The sequence below is a fragment of the Leuciscus leuciscus genome, assembly GCF_965113295.1.
Source record: "Leuciscus leuciscus genome assembly, chromosome: 5".
Taxonomy (NCBI): Eukaryota; Metazoa; Chordata; class Actinopteri; order Cypriniformes; family Leuciscidae; genus Leuciscus; species Leuciscus leuciscus.
The window spans coordinates 2,165,921-2,185,049 of record NC_138729.1 but is presented as its reverse complement, the minus strand read 5'-3'; positions in this window follow the sequence as shown (position 1 = coordinate 2,185,049).

Genomic DNA, 19,129 nt, shown 5'->3' with positions numbered 1-19,129 from the left:
ATATATCGGTGCAATATATGATTTCAATCCGTTTATTTTTCTATAGTGGAACTATTTTTTCAGATACCTCACAACCGCGTATAAACTTCCGCTCTTCCGAAACTTCCGTTGCTCTGCTCACGCTAGCCTTCTGAGAGACAGAGAACCGAGCGAAAAGACCTAAAAGACTACAACCAAATGTAAACAGCATCCTTTCCGTTTCCGGTAGCGCAGTAATATCAACGAGCAATGAGTCCTCCAACGGAAATCAATGGATTTTACAAAATGCCAAATAAAACACGACAGAAACTGTATTACGCTACGCTACTTGTTTTGGAACATCAACGAACACCACTAACCACTCGGTGAGTTGCACAGTTTTGAAAACGAACGTTAAGGGTTGTTTTAAGGACATGTTTGTGCATGGCCATAGACTCCCATTCTAAAGCGGTCATGGGCAATTCTAAAATAGTCAAAAAGTCGCGACAGGAACCATTGTCAAAATTGCTTTATCCACCACTCTTGTTCTTCCAAAACGAACTACAAAATAGACTCAAAGCGTTAAATACCGGAATTGTCCTTTAACAAGAAAAACTGCAAAGGAATACAAACCATGGCACAGAACGGGAAATAAAAGTCCACACAAGACCAGAGGAACACAGGCTGGGATCATGACAATACAGTACCTACTGTGCATATGCTGTTTATATGAATCAAACGACAAAATAAAAACAGAAAATTATTCCCTGCTGTTGATTGAATAACTCTTGGGTGTGTGATCGCTAACTACGCCGGAGCTCGGGACAGCTGTGCGAATATTCTAGTGTATTTAACAGATCTGGTTCCTTGTTGATGAACATGTGAGTAAAGCTGCAAATTCTTCCATCAAAGTCAGCGCCTCCGTAATAATCCTCTGAGATGCGCAGGACAATCAAGTGAAAATCGCTGCGCAGCAGAAATGACACATCAATTAGGCAGTCTAGCAGCAAACACACTTTTCTTCCTGTTTTTGCTTCAAAACAAAAAGATTGCAACGCGTGCTACGGCCGGGAAAATGAAGTTCAATGTGAGTGGAGGCCAGTAGGTTTCCTTTAAGTTTTTTTTTTTCTTTTACATTTTATTTTAAGGTGTCATTGTCACAGTGTAATTATATATTTATGTACTGAGTAATATTAATGAACTACATGTACTTACTATAGGGTTAGGGTAGGATTAGGGTTTGGTTGAGGGTTAGTTGCATGTAATTATGCATAATTTACTGTTATTGCTATGGTAAGTACATGTAACATAGCAGTTATCAACTGTAGTTATCAGTCAAATAAATTTTTGCTTTGTTTATACAGTTTTTCTTTTTTACCCAACAAACATAAGGATACTGATAAACACAAGGCACATGCATTTTTACTTCTTCCGTACTCAATCTATGGCAAATTTTTTGTGAAGGAAGACAAGCATGTGAAGTTTGTCTGGTTTCAAACTGAAGCGAAACACTGTCTGAAGGTTTCCTGAAGAACTGAAAAGCTCTTAAACCTATTGTTGCGCCGGCGCCAATAAAGTCATGCAGATAGCAGATTTGAACAAAAAAATCAAGTGCAAATACAAATACAAAAATAAGATTGAAGGAAAAGGGGTTTTAATTATCAACCTTTATTATGTGAACACAGAAACCCCCTGTTAATAGGTTAATATCATGTTTCCCATTCCATGACTAGTAAAATAATAGCAATTTACTCTCTGTAAAATGGTGTAATCCGCAGGGTGATGGACACGGAGATGGGTAAAAAGGTTGATGGCTACACATTCTGCCGCGTCGCGTGTAGGACAACTCCAGGTATCGCACACCGGACGCTCACTTTCTCCGTTTATGGCCAGCAATATTCTTATGTTTAAGGACATTTTGAAATTAAGATAATGTCTGTAGGTACCTATTCATTTTAAACATTGTGGTTATCGCCAATACCGGTATAGTGTCACACTCGAAATTAACACGATGTGGATATTTCATGCTTTAAATATCACGATTATCGTCAACACCGGTATATTGCGACACCCCTAGTAACATATGTAACAAGGACACTGTAAAATAAAATGTCACCAGTGTTTTTGTTTTTTTAAACCCTTCGATTTCAAACAAAACTGACATAATCAACAAGTGTGAGGTAGCATGAAGTATCTCTACATTATTGCATCACATAACACCAGAAAAACAAGTTTGGTGATCTCAATAAGCTGTGTCAATATTTCCGTTTTACAAACAAGCAGACTGTAATTTCCACAGAAAAAAGTGATGGATTATGTGGATGCCCAGCACCATCTGGCTACATCAGAGGTTTTCAGTCGATGTTTTACTGTTGTTGTTTGCTGTGGATTAGAATTGGATTCTTTGAGCCATAAAGCATCACATATTGCACAGCAACACAGTCCAATCAGAGCTCACTCTGTATGCGATGTCAGTGCCGAGGCCTGCTAGAATTAACTCTCTTGTTTGTTCCCGAGACTGACTGGAATGTTTATTAAACAAGATTCACCACAGCTAATGTGTGAATGTACTGTATGCACAGACTAGTGTGGAAGCAATTTGATCTTTAAGATGTGTGTGACCAACATACGACAGTAAAAGAGCACACACAATCCTTATTTCTAATATGGAAGTGTATTGGTATGGTAAAGCGTGTTGGTAGGTGACAGGAGGGTCAAAGGTCAGGGTCTTTTTTTATTTTAATTTTTAATTTTTATTTTGGAAAATCACCAAAATATAAGCCTGTGGAAATGCTAGTGTAGTAGATACTGCATCTCAGTGGATTATTCTTGTTTCATCTGAAAATGTATGGACACAGATCATAAGATATTCATTAAAAATAAGTTCTGCATCAGATAACAACTAAGTTGTTAAAGCAAAAATGAATAGTTCCTGCTCTAAATTCAAAATGGAAAATGGTTATTATACATGTGTGTCACACAGTCTATAATATATATTAATGCAGCCATTGAAAAGTAAACGGCATAGAGAAAGGCTCTCGAACTGTTAAATGAGGAAATAATTGTTTACTGTGATTATGTATGTGATTGAATTATCTTCTCACCAAATATAGTGATTAATTGCAATTAATTTGAATAATAAATTTGTTTAACGAATTTTTGTTCGATCGACTTTGCATAAATGCATGCATGTAAAATATTTAAAGTAATAATTTTGATTCGCTGAATGGATGAAAACTACAACATGCAGTGCGTTACAACAGCAAACATTTCAAGTCAATACTTAGAAAGACGCCAATATTATTTGAGCAGATGTTGGACTTCTCAAAGGTTCTTCTGCTTCTCTTTGGTCTCTTTTGTTCGATTGAACTTTAAATATTTTACATGCATGCATTTATGCAAAGTAATAATGTTGATAAGAATTCATATGCCATTCACTGAATGGATGAACACTACAACAGGCCCTGCGCTACAACAGCAAAACATTTCTAGTGAAATACTTCGAAAGGCACAAGTATTTGTTGGACTTCTCAAAGGTTCTTCTGCTTCTCTCTGGTGATGTAGGTGGAGGGGTAAACAGGAGGAGGTCCAGAGCAGTAGATGTGTGTAACCTTCATGACAGCCTTCATTGGCCACAGTCTGATCCGAAGTGCTCAATCTCTCATGCTTTACCCCAGCACAGGACCCAACGCAGATCCCAGCAGCACCGCTGAACCGTCCTTGTGAAGGTGTTTAGATGGTGTGTGGAACAGGGCTGGGTCAGCCTGCGTGGGGTAATCATCCTTTGAGTCTCCTGCCATGCACTGGTAGACATCGAGGGTAGTGGTCGTGATAGGGCAAAACCTCTGACTACTTCCAGTTGCATGTCAGAAAAGCAGGGTAAAGATCTGGCTTTGCGCTTTATCACTAGAGTTAATGGAGTAGTTCACTTTAAAATGAAAGTTAACCCATGATTTACTCACTCTCAAGCCATCCTAGGTGTAAATGACTTTCTTCTTTCAGACGAATACAATCAGAGTTATATGTAAGACTTGATGTTCCTGCTAAAACAAAAGCTGAGATAAAACGCACCCTAGACAGAAGATCTCAAAGAAAGAGCACAGGACATTGTCTTGGCCAAACTTTTCTCCTTCCTTATCTCTGCATCTCCCTCTCCCTCCTCCCTTCCTTTCCCGATTCAAGTCACTAAAATTTCACTGAGAATGTCTGTATATCACATATGTGACCCTGGATCACGTCACCAGTTACGAGTCGCACGGGTATATTTGTGGCAATAGCCAACAATACATTGTATGGGTCAAAATTATCGATTTTTCTTTTTTGCCAAATATCATTAGGATATTAAGTAAAGATCATGTTCCATGAAGATATTTTATACCGTAAATATATAAAACATTTATTTGTGTGAGTGAATGCTGCACAATCGCGAACATAAATGCACAACTTTAAAGGAGATTTTCTCAGTGTTTCGATTTTTATGCTCCCTCAGATTCCAGATGTTCAATAGTTGTATCTCAGCCAAAATATTGTCCTATCCTAACAAACCATACATCAATGGAAAGCTTATTTATTCAGCTTTCAGTTTATGTATGAATCTTACTTTCAAAAAAGTGACCCATGTGACTGGTTGTGTGGTCCAGGGTCACATATGATGTATCTTGTGAATCTATTGTTTTTCCTTTTCATGTTTGGTATCATTTTAAATGGCTCAGTGCGACTGGTAAAATGGTCTTCATTTCATTGCAGTCATTGGTATTATAAGAAAGATAGAAAACTTAGGAGAATCCTGTTCTCCTCTTTGGGTGGTGTCTCTTCAAGATATCTCCCCTCTCCCCCGAATCCTGGTGTTACCCCCTGGGGTACATGAATAGACCCAAAACCACTCTAAAAAATATTTGTACAAGCCTTTTGTTCTGGTCTGGGTTTTAAGGGTAAGTGGCAGAGCAGTCTGTGGAAACCTGTAACCAGGAAAACCCCCATACAGTGCTGTGTCAGTGTCTTCCCGAGGCTTACACTCGGAACACACTCACACACAACTGTGTGTGTCTGTCAGGAATACATTTCTTACTCTCAGGGCCCTATTTTAACGATCTGAAACACAAGTATCAAACGCAAAACGCAAGTAACATTGTGGGCGGATCTCGGGCGCTGTTGCTAATATACCGGCGGGATAAATGACTCTTGCGGCCGACGCAAATCTAATATGTGTTGTTCTGAAGTAGCTTCATTACTCATAGGTGTGGTTTGGGCGTAACGTGAAATAAACCAATCAGAACATCATCTCACATTCCCTTTAAGAGCAGGTGCGCTTGTTCCATGGCGGATTGATATTATAACGGCGGATTTGCCAGACGCACGCCAGGAGCGGTTCACAGCCGAGGAGACCGACGTTCTCGTCAGGGCCGTAAAACACAGAGAAGTGACATTGGGGATGGAGAAACACACCCAAATTAGCTTCGGTTAAACAGGTGAATGATAATTTGGGTAAATGTGTAAGCTAGATTTATGCCTATTTTTTTCACATCTTCATGGACACAACAATGATTTCCCTCGTGTAGTAATATTTTTCTTTGTAATTATGTATGGTTTGCAAAAATGGGAACTGCTGCGTCTGTGTGGATGAGAGAAGCAAAGTGTATGTGTGTTGTGCACACGCTACATTATGGCCAAGCATGCGCCCTTAAATGTGTATTATTTTTGTGTATACTCACAATAAAAACAAAGTGTTGTGCTTTTTGCCAAATAAAGAAAAATAAACACGAAGCGAGTTCTGCCTTCTCTCTGCCAGTGAAGTCCATTCTGAAACGCGTCCGAAAATGAACAATAACTCAGCGAATACTCAGTCAAACAGGCATACAGACACACAGGCATGAAGCTTGAATTCTCTTCTTTTAAATGAAGTAATTTATATAAAAAACAAATATTCTCATCTTGTGAAATCTGTATTAAAAGAGAGCGATTCCAGTCGAGCTCATCTCATCTCATTACGTTTTAATCGGCCCCGCCCACGGAGAGCGCGCGCTATTCAGACGCAAATGACTGAGACGATCCCATACAAACTGTGAACGCCCACATATCAGCTCGAGAAAACACATCAAGTTTATTCAGATAAGTGTACTTGTCTACACTGTCTCGCAGCGCTGTGAGGAATAATAATAATGGAAAACTTACCTCAGAAGTGCTGGTATTTCGAGGAGCAACGGATGGAATAATGTAGTAAGTTTTTTTTTTCATTCTCAAGTAAATCGCGTTTCTGTGTGAATGAATGAACGGCAGCGATGCGCTGTTTACCACAACTCGCAAAAAGACGGTTTAAATTTGAATTGCGTTTCTGTGTGTGAATGAATGATCTGCTTTTAGCAAACTATTTTGCTATACTGAGTAAAATCGATTGAAATATGTTGAAATAAAATGTATTTGTATAAGCAACGTATTAAACTGCAAATTAACATTTGCATTCCTTATAATAAAAACGAAAGACCTATTTTACAGACAAATGAAAGACAACATTTCGTTGATTAGTTTTGGATAGATTACACATTTTTACTGTAAAATATCTGCCACCTCAAATAAGCTTTTGTTTGCCAATTTTTGCTAATATGTTAAATATAGTATGTTTTGTCAATGTAGGCTATATTCGAAGTAATGAATCCTTAACTTTGAAATATGTATGATAAAATGTATACTTTTTACAAAGAAAGATTACACTTCAATTGTTGTTGTAATTGTAACCTTTTTAATAAAAAAAAATATATTTACAAGGTAGATGTAAACAAATTTTAAAAGGTAAATATAAGCATTTTCTTTAAATAATTTTTATTGTGTTTTATTATTGACAAATTTGGGGAGAGGATACATATTCCAAAACTGAAAATACAGTATGAGAATTAACTGCACAATTAATAGACATGTTTTCCTTGGATATTATACAATTTGCAAGCAAAATTTGTGAAAAAAAAAAAAAAAAAAAAAATTGACATGCTTCCAACTGTGAACCAATTTGGTAGAATATATATATATATATATATATATATATATATATATATATATATACTGTATATATATTGCTCTTGCATTCTTTCTTGTGGCTATAGGTGACACACCTGAATGAATGGCTCATTAAGTATGCGGGCCCCATTATCTCCTCAGGTGTGAATCACTACATATGCATGATGCTGTTGAATGGTTGACGCCCTTGCGCATATTGCCTTTACAAACAAAAATTGTTTTACAAGATTTAAATCAATGTATTGTGTTATGTGAATGATAAGGGCAGGATGATTTTCACATCATTTTGAAGAAAAAACTCAAAGACATCAATTAGTCAAAAGTCTTATTGACACGTATTTAGTATGTGTTTTGTGGCCTTATTTCAGAAACTTTAGTTTTTAGTTTTTTCAATAACCATGCATAAACATTATTCTCTCAAAAATACAAACATGTACATGCATGTTGCTCACATATTATGGTAGCCCTGTTTGTGCTAAATAGAGTGTAATTATACCTTTGCCATTAATATGTTTATAAGCAACTGAAAAAAGCACAAATGTCAGGGCATGTCAGAACATCTCAAGGACACCAAAAACCCCTCAGAGGGTTAAAATAGCATCTGAATAACGCGCCACTGACTTTAGACTAGGTTTTTCCTGGTCAGTGGCGGAATTGTTTTCTGAAACTGCAAAATAGCACAGTAGCACCTCACTGCAGTACACGAGATCCGGGGGGCGGAGTTGGATCCAGATCTAAGGGGTGGAGATTGGTAGGTTTAGGGGTGGGTTTAGGGATCAGGGGGTGGAGATTGGTAGGTTTAGGGGTGGGTTTAGGGATCAGGGGGTGGAGATGGGTAGGATTAGGTATATGTAAGGTGGGAGGAGTTGGATCTGGATCCGACTCCTCCCCGTGGATTTCATGTTCTGCAGTGAGGACCATCTTAAATAGCACCAGGGAACGTTTGCGCCGGAACACGCCTCCTCTTTTCGCTGAACCGCCCCCGGGAGCGCAAGTTCATTCCCTAATTTACCGACGTGTGTCTGTGGAGGGAAAAGTCCGCTGTGCGTCGGGTGCAAAATAGGAATGATACATGCGTCGCTGTACAAAGTCAATTGCGCTGGGTGCAAGATAGGGCCCTCAGAGTCATCTTTGTGTAACGTATTATGTCACGTATTTATTATTTCTCAATTGGCTTTTAATAATTTACTTGTGTAATTGGCATGATACATTTTTACCTGACAAACGAAATCTTATATTTTAATGATTCTGCATTAGTCTGAAATCATTATTTCTAGTAGATTAATGTGTAGTCTGGTGTTTCCGCAAATCTCTGCCCAGGATAAATCAAACCGAAGTCACTAATGAATGGAGCATGGGGCACATCATTAAGGAGACCTCCGATTTCTGACTATCACTGACTTAGCACGTTGCATCTTGCGACTATTAAAAAAATTACACCTGTTGTTATGAGTATGCAGAGAGTGACCGCTTAAGGGTAAAATTGTTCGCACTGCATCCTCTGACTATTTGTGTTAGTGAGGCCAGCAGGGGGTGCTCACCCTGTGGTCTGTGTGGGTCCTAACGCCCCAGTATAGTGATGGGGACACTACAGCCAAAAGGGCACCGTCCTTCGGATGAGACGTTAAACCGAGGTCCTGACTCTCTGTGGTCATTAAAAATCCCAGGATGTCTTTCGAAAGAGTAGGGGTGTAACCCCGGCATCCTGACCAAATTTGCCCAGTGGCCTCTGTCCATCATGGCCTCCTAATCATCCTCATATACTGATTGGCTTCATCACTGTCTCCTCTCCACCAGTAAGCTGGTGTGTGGTGGGCGTTCTGGCGCAATATGGCTGCCGTCGCATCATCCAAGTGGATGCTGCACATTGGTGGTGGTTGAGGAGATTCCCCCCTTCTATGCAAAGCGCTTTGAGTGCCGAGAAAAGCGCTATATAAATGTAATGAATTATTATTATTATTTCAGAACTGGTTAAGTTTGTGATCGTGAGCGCACATTCGCAACGTGACGTCTCAAAGCGATACCGGGTTCGTTAATGAATGAATAATTGAAAGTATGGGATACTCAGAATAATCAAAGATCTAAATTAAGTCATAATCAATATTTATGATTATTTTCTAATCAGAAACACAATCTAAATTTGATAATCATTTGAAACTGGAGTCAGATTAAACATAGAGTCAAAGTAATATTGAAACTAAATTCTAATAAATTAGGTGAACTTCACTGGAGCGCTGAAAATACATACACGCATTATACCTTCGCCCACACAATTGGATTCCGTTGTTGGGCCGATGGGTGGTCTTTACTATAATAATACATGTCCTGGCTCTTCCAAGCTTGATAATAGCAGTGGATTGCAACAGTATGAAGTTCAAAAAAGTGCATCCATCCGTCATAAACAAACTACACACTGCTCCGGGGGTTAATAAAGGCCTTCTGAAGTAAAGCCATGAGTTTGTGTTAAAAAATTCATATTTAACATGTTACAAAGTAAAATTCTAGCTTCCAGCCAAACGGCCATACACAATCTACTTACGCCTAATGCACAACTTGTGATGTCAGGAGTAGTGTGTCATGGCGTAGCATAAATATCAGCAGTACGTCGCATTACTCGCATAAGTTGCGCTTTACACTTAAGTCAAATCCGTATTTTCGTTTGGCCAGAAGCTAGATATTTTACTTTATAAAGTTTTAAATATTAATATTTTTCTCACACAAACTCATCGCTTCACTTCAGAAGGCCGTTATTGGGATGACTTGAGGGTGAGTAAATCATGGGCTAATTTTCATTTTATAGTAAACTACTCCTTTAAGATTATGCTGCCTAAAAGACACGGATAGCATGGGTGACACATTGCATTAAAAAGTGGTAATAACAAGATTTGAAGCGATTGTAGAGTAAATGCATCACTTAATCCCGCTTTTACAAGATCATGTCCTACTCCAGTATTTTGCTTACAGCTGCTTGATGCATTTGTCTCATCCGACAAAAGACACATACTTTTGCTCGCTGTTGCATAGGCTACAATCAAAAAAACATTAATAGTAGCCAATTCTGTGCTAGAGATCATTGAATGAAGCTCTAAATGTAGATCGGGAGAAGCCTAATCATTGAGGCTTGAGCTCAATCATCTTGAGCCTATATAATATGAGCAGCAGTTACTAAACTGCATCATTGACAGCTTTCTCTACATCCCTCCACCACAGGGGTGGGCAGATACACTTTCCTGCAGATTTTAGCTCCACCCCATATAAAATGCTCCTGAACAAGCTAATCAATGTCTCCAGGATTACTAAAAAGCTGCAGGCAGGTGAGTTTGATCAAAGCTGTATAATAGTAATTTATGACTGTTGGTTGTTGGCTGTACGAACATGATCCACGCTATAAGCCAGGTCACACTGTAGGATCTGAGTTATCATTAATGTGAGACTATACAACAGTCAAGACGCATTAAACATTAATGCACACAAAAGAAGAGTACATCATCAATCCGTTACGTGTTTACACTGCATTTAAATGCAGTGGCTAGCAAACAAAAACAATCTCTAAAAAACTGGAAAAACACAATGAATTGTGTGTGTAGAGCAAGTGGTGGTTTGTAGCAAGTGGTGGTTTGTAGTTGTCTCACTAATCAGACTAATCAGGTTCTGCGCTGTTATTGTTTTTTTTATTTGGCGGTTGTTGTAGGAGAACTCGTACTGCAGGACTGTGCCTCAAAACTTCTGACACTGCCAGAATTTTATCTGAGGTAAAATTTGATCGAAAAGGTCATTAATCGGCTGTCTGCAAACATGTCAAACTAGCGATCAGAGGATCAGTGTATTCACATCATTTGTCTCAGACAGCCAATTTGTGGTCAAAATTGTACAGTGGGCTTAGGTCCACTTTTTTATGCCCTTCCCTCTGTAACTTTCCTCTGTCTCGTTCACTCCGATGTACATCAGAAGCCGTTCATTGCTCTAAGCCCTTGATCACTTGTAATCTGCTATGGAGCCCGCCGTACGAGTTGCTTTTGTGACGTCACAATCATGTTGCATTGTGGTCTACGGATCTGCCTGAAGTGTACATATGAGTAGACTTGCTCCCTCTTTTAAAATCGAGGGGTTGAGGGTCTGTCCAAATTAAACTTCCCTCGTCAAATTGACGAAGTCGAATGCACTTCAAAATGGTGGTGGGGAAGTGCTTAGGGAAGTTTGCAAGGGTAAGTCTAAAAGTGAAGTCAAATGGAGCCCGAGTTAGAGCTAAACTCTGCAGGAAAGTGGATTTTAAGAGCCAGAGTTGATCAGACCTGCTCCACCATCTCATTTCTATTCTAAGCTACTCTATCCAATACTGAATTCATTGACTCAAGACCGAGCCCTTCATTCAAGGACTGCAAGACAAATTTGTTTAGCATCATTTATCAAGACTTAGATAGGCTGTTTTGTGTGTGTGTGTGTGTGTGTGTGTGTGTGTGTGTGTGTGTGTGTGTGTGTGTGTGTGTGTACAATAGACAAATAACACATGTTTATGCCTGGGAGACATTACTAACCCCCTAGAGAGTGTATTGAGGAAGGGAACATGAATCCAGTCACTCCCATCTTCAGCATCAGCCTTTTAAGAGTTTGTTTCAATCTCTCTACATGTTATAGACTGAGGTGTGCAGCTTACTCAGGTCCCCCATTACCTGAGAAACAAAAAAAAAGCTCTGGTCTTTCAGGATGTCCTTGGGATGCCTGTGTAATATTTTGGGAGTTTGCTGTTCTGAGGGGAAGCGTCTCTGGATACCTGGTCCACAATGAGTAGGGCTCGCTGGAGAGCCACAGAGTACAGAACACCATTCTGTCATTAAGAAAAGAGAGGTGAGCCAACCGGGACGTTGTTGCTTTACTTCAATTATTTTTAATTTGTCCCCAACAATGCATGAGCTTATCATCCTTTTTCTGCTCCCTTTGAAATATACCACCAAATATAATTTTCTGAAAGCAATCAGAATAAATGTTGGGAGTTGCTGCCTACGTTTACATGCAACCAAACAATCAGATTGACGACTCAATCGGACTGAAAAGACTTCATGTAAACACCTTAATCGATCTGATGAGCTCGACCCCAATGCGATTTTGATCGGATTGAAAGGGGAGGTGTATTCCTTTTCTAATCCAATTGAAGACTAAAAATGTTATTTTTTTGTTAAATTTTTCTTTATTAATTTTCTTTATAATTTCATAATGTGTTTTGTGAAGTCAGACTATGTTTGTACTTGTGTGCAGAGAGCTGGTAGAGTTATATTTTGCTTAGAGGTATGCAATGTTCACTTTCCAATGATACTACACATGTGTACAGTTGGTATGCTCTTTGCAAGAAAAGGAATGTTTCAACTGATGCAAATGTACCATTTGTATACCACTAATGTATTAATGTATACACAGAGGATAGTGGATTGTACCATGTGAAAGCATGAGGTATATATTCCAGTTTTAAACATAAGCAACATGTTTTGCTACCTTACAAGGAAGCTGTAAGTCTCTCTGTAATGTACAGTATATAAGCTCAGTCTTACTGTGCCACCTCAGAGAAACATAAAGGCATGAGGGCGTGAGAGGAGAAACATAGAGATGATGGGGTAAGGAAGGAGAAACCCAGAGAAACCATTTACAGCTAGCATGATGGGGAGAGAAGATAGAGAAATGGGGAACAGAGAAATCTGGAATGAAGACCTCTCATGTAGCCTTATATTCCTATATGCCTGTTTCTCTCTGTCTGACACATGATACATAATAAATAGAGATCTCTTGGCAAAAGTAACTGGTGTTGCTTCCGTAATTCAACCATAATGGGGGAAACCATGATTTTTAAATCTACACCAATCCAGAGAACATGTAAACACTCGATCGGATTGAAAACTGAAATCGAAAGGACTGTGCATGTGCAATGACGTAGAAATAGCGTAATGATGTATGGCGCGCTGAACGAGCTGTTGTTCCTGTTGAATAAAGTGTCGTATAAACGAGTGTCTCGTCCTCCTATAATCCTCCTTTCTCTGCGTGTGTGAAGTGGAGCAGGACAACGTCCCACCAGTGCTGGCTTCAGACTCTCATCCACACACGACTGGTTTTGGCAGTTTTTACTGCGTGATCAATATAAGCAGCGGCACAATGGTTCATATGCTCATTATCTCCAAATTATGACCAGAAATGGATAAATATCAAGTCTGCTGTTTAAAACAAATGAAGAACCAATGCAGAAGAAGTTATTAAGCGCAAACAGCAGGAAAATATATTTGTGCAATGTGCGCATATCAAAAAATATATTCCGATTTGAAGCTTGTGACATATAAACCCGATCACATGTTCAGCGTTAATGTAAACACTACGTTCAGATTCATCAATCGGAATGAATTCAGTCCGATTGAAGCTAAAGTTGTGCATGTAAACGTATCCATTGTGTCTTGGATGTGTTCGATTCCCAGGGAGAGCAAGTACTGATAAAATGTGTAACCTTGAATGCGATGTAAGTCACTTTGGATAAAAGTGTCTGCCAAATGTAAAATGTTAACCCAACCATTGCGTCTCTCTCAAAGGCTTCCTCCTCACTGGATGGGCCTTTTTGGTAACCCAGCTGTTTCCAAAGCCCTTTATCTGATTCAAAATATTCCTAGCTGGTGAAACCACCTGACCTTGTGGACAGGAGCTTGTCAGTCATTGACACAAACCTCTTCCATCACTTGTGCAAGACACCTCTGGTTTAAATCTGTGGCATGCAGGGGTCCTTTCCGAGGTAAATCAGAGTCTTCTTTCTCAGTTCTCCGGCATAGGCATCATTGTGTGTGAGGAATCATAGGATTATGCAACTTCAAGGGACTAGGTTGCTCATGGAGGGTCGATATTTCGGCAACCGGATCTCATGTGCGGCTCGAATATCGAGGGTGAACCCCAGATCAAACATACGTGCCAAAAGTGGCAGAACCCTTCAAAATAGAGACAAACCCATGATCTACAGCCAGTGTCAACTCCTTTAAGATTTACTGACTGGTGCTCAGCAGAAAATAATTTCCTCTTCAGAGGGTCCAAGGTGGAAGAGGTGCCGCCACTTTCAGCCTCACTGATCTGACCTTGTGGTTTGAGTGATTTTGCCACACAGCCAGTTGCTCAGAGACCATCGCGAGCTGTTGGAGTCAGTCAGGGAATAAAGGCCCGTTCAGACCAGTAAAGATAAATATAAGGATAACTACAACCATAACTATATTAGTATTCACTAATATATTATTATAAACGAGCGCTACAGTTTTGTTGTTTTGCATTGCATTGCATTGTAAGAAAAACAATTGAAAAATGTGCTGGTAATTTTCCGCCAGGACATTATCTGTTAAAACACAACACAATGTAATGCAAAGCATAACTCAAAACACAGGTAAAACACCTGTGAAATTTCAATATGGGAAATTCCTTCATATTTACACAATACATTGCACCCAATTTTTACAGATTTTTCTTAGTGTGCAGTTAATGATTAGTTTTGCATTAATTATGAAACTGTATATTCTTAATAGTTCTTGTAGAAGCAAGATAAAATGACATGGTTGCTTTAGCATATGTGTTTTTATCTCACATTTGCTTTTCTTAACACTACCGGTGAGGTTTAGTGTAGGTACTTTCTTTTCAAACATCATTTTTTGCCAGATTCACATTCATCTTTTTCAGACAGAATGAAACACTTTTTCACTTCGAAAGTGCCATGAAACATGCAGAAATGTCACCACAAGCATGCTTTTCTAACAGCTTTCAGTAAGGTTATGAATGTGTCTGCCTCATGCAAGCTCTTACAGGGCTCGTACTCTGATGATCGTACGGGACAGATATAATAGCACAGTGTGCACCTGGTTTCAGTATTCCCTCCTGACGTGCCTCAGGTGTGCCTGATTCCTCCAGTGACCCGGGTGACACTGGCATGTTGCACAGAACCACACACCTCTTTCTGAGAGAAGATAGATTTGACTTCAGACATTGAGGCAAAACCAGAAATAGACTGTAGGGTTACAGTCAGAAATCACATTGGCATTTAGGGGTCATTTACACAACACCATTTGGTTACACTTTATTTTAAGGTGTCATTGTTACAGTGTAATTATATATTTAAGTACTGAGTAATATACAGTAACTACATGTACTTACTATAGGGTTAGGGTAGGATTAGGATTTGGTTGAGGGTTAGTTGCATGTAATTATGCATAATTTACTGTTATTACTATGGTAAGTACATGTAACATATGTAACAAAGACACTGTAAAATAAAGTGTTACCCACCATTTTTCAACTAAACATTTTCATGCATTTTAGCCGATCGTATTACACGACAAAAGCATTTTGGGGGCCTGCAAATGCAAACTTCTAAAAGCTTGTTTCAAAGTGCAAATTTTACTAAACAATACCGTTTATTGTCTCAGTGTAAACTACAAAATCGTGAATTTGTTCAAATGCTACGTATTACGTGTTCAGTGTATAGGCATGTAGTGTTTCTTTACAAAGTACAAGTACTGGCATGGCAGCAGAATACAGCGATTTTAGCCGTTTTCGCAGATCCATGTGAACGGGGATCATTTTGACAACACATTCATCTATTCTCAAAATAAAAAAATAAAAAAAAGCAAATATGTTTATATTAATGTTTTTAGTGCATCGTTGTCATGCAAACATAACCTCAGTTAGAGAGAGCGGAGCACAACCTAACGTTACTAAATAATGTTTTTTGACTCTCAGTTTGTGTAAAACTACTTAGGGTAGAGTATTTATTTTATTCTTTTCACATTCATTTCACACGTCTACAGTTATGTGGTTTTGTTTCATTAATACAGTGTATACTTTTTTCTTGATTCATCAACCCCAAAATAATGGAAGTGAAATGTGACAACATGCCCCATATGACAGCTTAAAATGTTATCTGATCTAATCAAAAAATATACAAGACAAACTAAAATATTTTCTCAGTAAAATACAATTATTAACTTTTTAATGTACAATAATGTCATTTTTAATAATTAAAAATAAACACATTTCTGAGTTTGACAACAAACACACCGGAAAACACAGCTATACAGCATAGGTCAAAATGTAATAATAATTAATAATTTCTGAACATTGACTCTCAGTCTTTATTCACCTTTTTCTCATGGTTTCTCAATAGAATTAATGAAAGTATAGATTCTAATATCATAGTTCTAATAGGGGGACATTGTAATTCAGTGTGACAACATGCCCCGCCTGCGCTACTGGGATTTAAACCCGGCTCTAAAGAACTATCTCAACTGTTAAATAACAGATTGGAGATTAAACTAATATCAGATTTGTCCAATTTTACAAACAACACAAAAAACAGAGATGAAATTTAACTTAAGAAATTTACTTTTGCTATGGTTAATTAAATGTTCACTGATATCTTCCAAAGATTTCTGAATTTTGGTGCATGTTTTTCTCTATATAGTGTTGAAATGGCAACTAGTAAATACACTCAGTTTCCTCATGCTAGCATGTGTGGAAGTGTTTAAAACAAGTGTGTTACAACTAGCCCTGCGTTAGTGTGTGCCCCGCTCACTCCTACTCTCTTTGTCTTGCCGGTAGAAGCCGATGAAGGCCTCTCGGGTGATTCGCTCTTGCCAGCAGACTTTATTAAAGTTTTGAACAAATAGAAGTGGAGGAAGTGAGAAAGAATAAAAAAAAAGAAAAAGTACAATTGTCTTTCACCAGCTGTTTATTCCTTCTGTATGTATTTTGTTGTGTACTTAGAGATGCTGTAATTTCCCTCTGTAAGTGAAGATTGCTGAACAAAATTACACCCATGAACTTTTGACTTTTTTTTTATATTTGTGTGAAATAAAGAACTTGGCATTAGGCATTGAAAAGCAGCTCACATTCAGCTTTCACCAAAAGTTGTTTGTTAGTTGTCCTTGACCAAAACATTGAAGCTCCAAAAAGCACATAAAAGCAAGATTGGGCTTGTAACTGCTTTTTCACTGAACTCCTTGCCATTGCAGTTTCTGGTTATAGTTATGATTTCAAGCTCGATTATGCACATTCCCTAGCATTCGACTCATACTAGAAGGTGCTAGTAAGTGTAATCGAGCATGAAATCATTGCCAAAGAGACTGCTGATGTCAGGAATTATATTAAAAAAAGGTGTTATATTTTAGTCTGAAAAAGTCATTTGCACATACAGTCCAGATCCTGGGTTTGGTTCACCATAATCACCAGATCCTGGGTTTGGTTCACCATAATCACCAGATCCTGGGTTTGGCTCACCATAATCACCAGATCCTGGGTTTGGTTCACCATAATCACCAGATCCTGGGTTTGGTTCACCATAATCACCAGATCCTGGGTTTGGTTCACCATAATCAAATCAAATACAAAATGATTTGATGGGTCATAATCACTCATGAAGCATAAAAGCAAATTACAACATCTTTACTGTATTTTTATCAAAAGCGCATGGACATATACGGATAAAATGGTAACACTATTTCGATGATCCATTGTAGATATTCTACAGTAACTTTGCAACTACATGTCAACTAATTCTACTAACTCTAACCTAACATTTTACTAATAGTCTAATGAGAGTTAGTTGACATGTAGTTGCAAAGTTACTTATAGTTAGTAGAATGTCTAAAGCGGACCATCGAAATAAAGTGTAACCAATAAAACTTAAGTATTTTGTTATATGTAAAAAATATATATATAATAATAATAATAATAATATATCAATTCATTGTGGGTGTGTGCAGCTCATTGTTAATAAACATTGTTAATTGTACAAAATGGCAGAATGAATGAATGAATGAATGAATGCATGTATAGATACATAAATACATGAATACATAAGGCACATGTCTATTTCCACAAAGTCACTCCAGCTCCAGTTCTTCTCTATATCAGTGTCAGTGTTCCTGAACTCCTGAAACGCCTCCATTGTAGTCTTGAGTTTCTTCCATGAACGAACACGTCACAATATTCCTCATTATAATAATTCATACGCAGAATAAAGGGGCGGGGCCTGGTTTAGTTAGTAGTGTGTTAAACTGGCAGTTATGGTAAGGTGCAGGACATTTCCCAAACACACTCGAAGCGCTCGACCAATCACAACACATTGCTCCAGCCGACCAATCAGAGCACAGTGTGCTTTTCAGAAGGAGGGGCTTCATAGAGACAGGAAGTAAACAGAGTGTTTCTGACAGACTGGGAAGAGAGGAGCCGCAACAATGGAGAATATGAGGAAAATAATCAACATTCAAGCAGGAAAACCTGTTCTAGTAGAGCCTGAAAACATCATCAAGACTTTAAAAAACAATATAACTTTAAGTTAGGGAGATTTATGGGGAATGTTGAATTTGAATTTAAGTTGAATTAACAAACATCACAAGTGAAGTGCAATAGTACATCCTTTCCTCACTGAAACTGGGAGTCAGTTGCGTGTTATAATTGTGGAAGATATTCCAGGAGATTGGGGTTAATGAGGTTCTTCGCTCAAGAGACTCACTGAAGAACCTTTAAGTATGAACACACGTACACTCTCAAAACTAGTCTAGCCTAGTCTCAAAACAGTTCACCGACCCCATCACTCAAAGCACATGTAATTTCCCATTGTGGAATCCTCGACCTCAGAAACGATCAGCTTGACAGATAAGGACAGTGGCGGTACATCACACCGATCCAAACTGGTGCTGGCCGGCCCAGTGCACGAGGTTAAAAACACTGGAAGAGAGACAGTGAGTGTGTGGTGGATTGTAATGAGAGAAACACAAGACGTGTGGGCTGGAGAGGGCCCGGGTCCCCTGGCAGAGATAGATGGAGTGAGAGACACTCGGTTTACTGAAGCAAGGGAACAGGTCTGAAATCGAGCCATCAATCTCACACACCATCACAACAGATTTAATTAACACCGTAAGTGCATCAGCTGACAGTAATAAAGTACAGCAAATATGTTGCATCTGTATGCGATCTGTATTCTGATAGATGATGATGATGTTACAAATGTATGGAAGCTTGTTTCCGCCATAAAAAAAAAAAAAAGGTAATTGTGACATACAGTATACAGTAATAATAAAAGTGGGAACCCCCTTCCTTTCAATTTGGACATTTTCAAATATTTTATTTTTATTTGTATGTGATTAATTCATTGTCAAATACT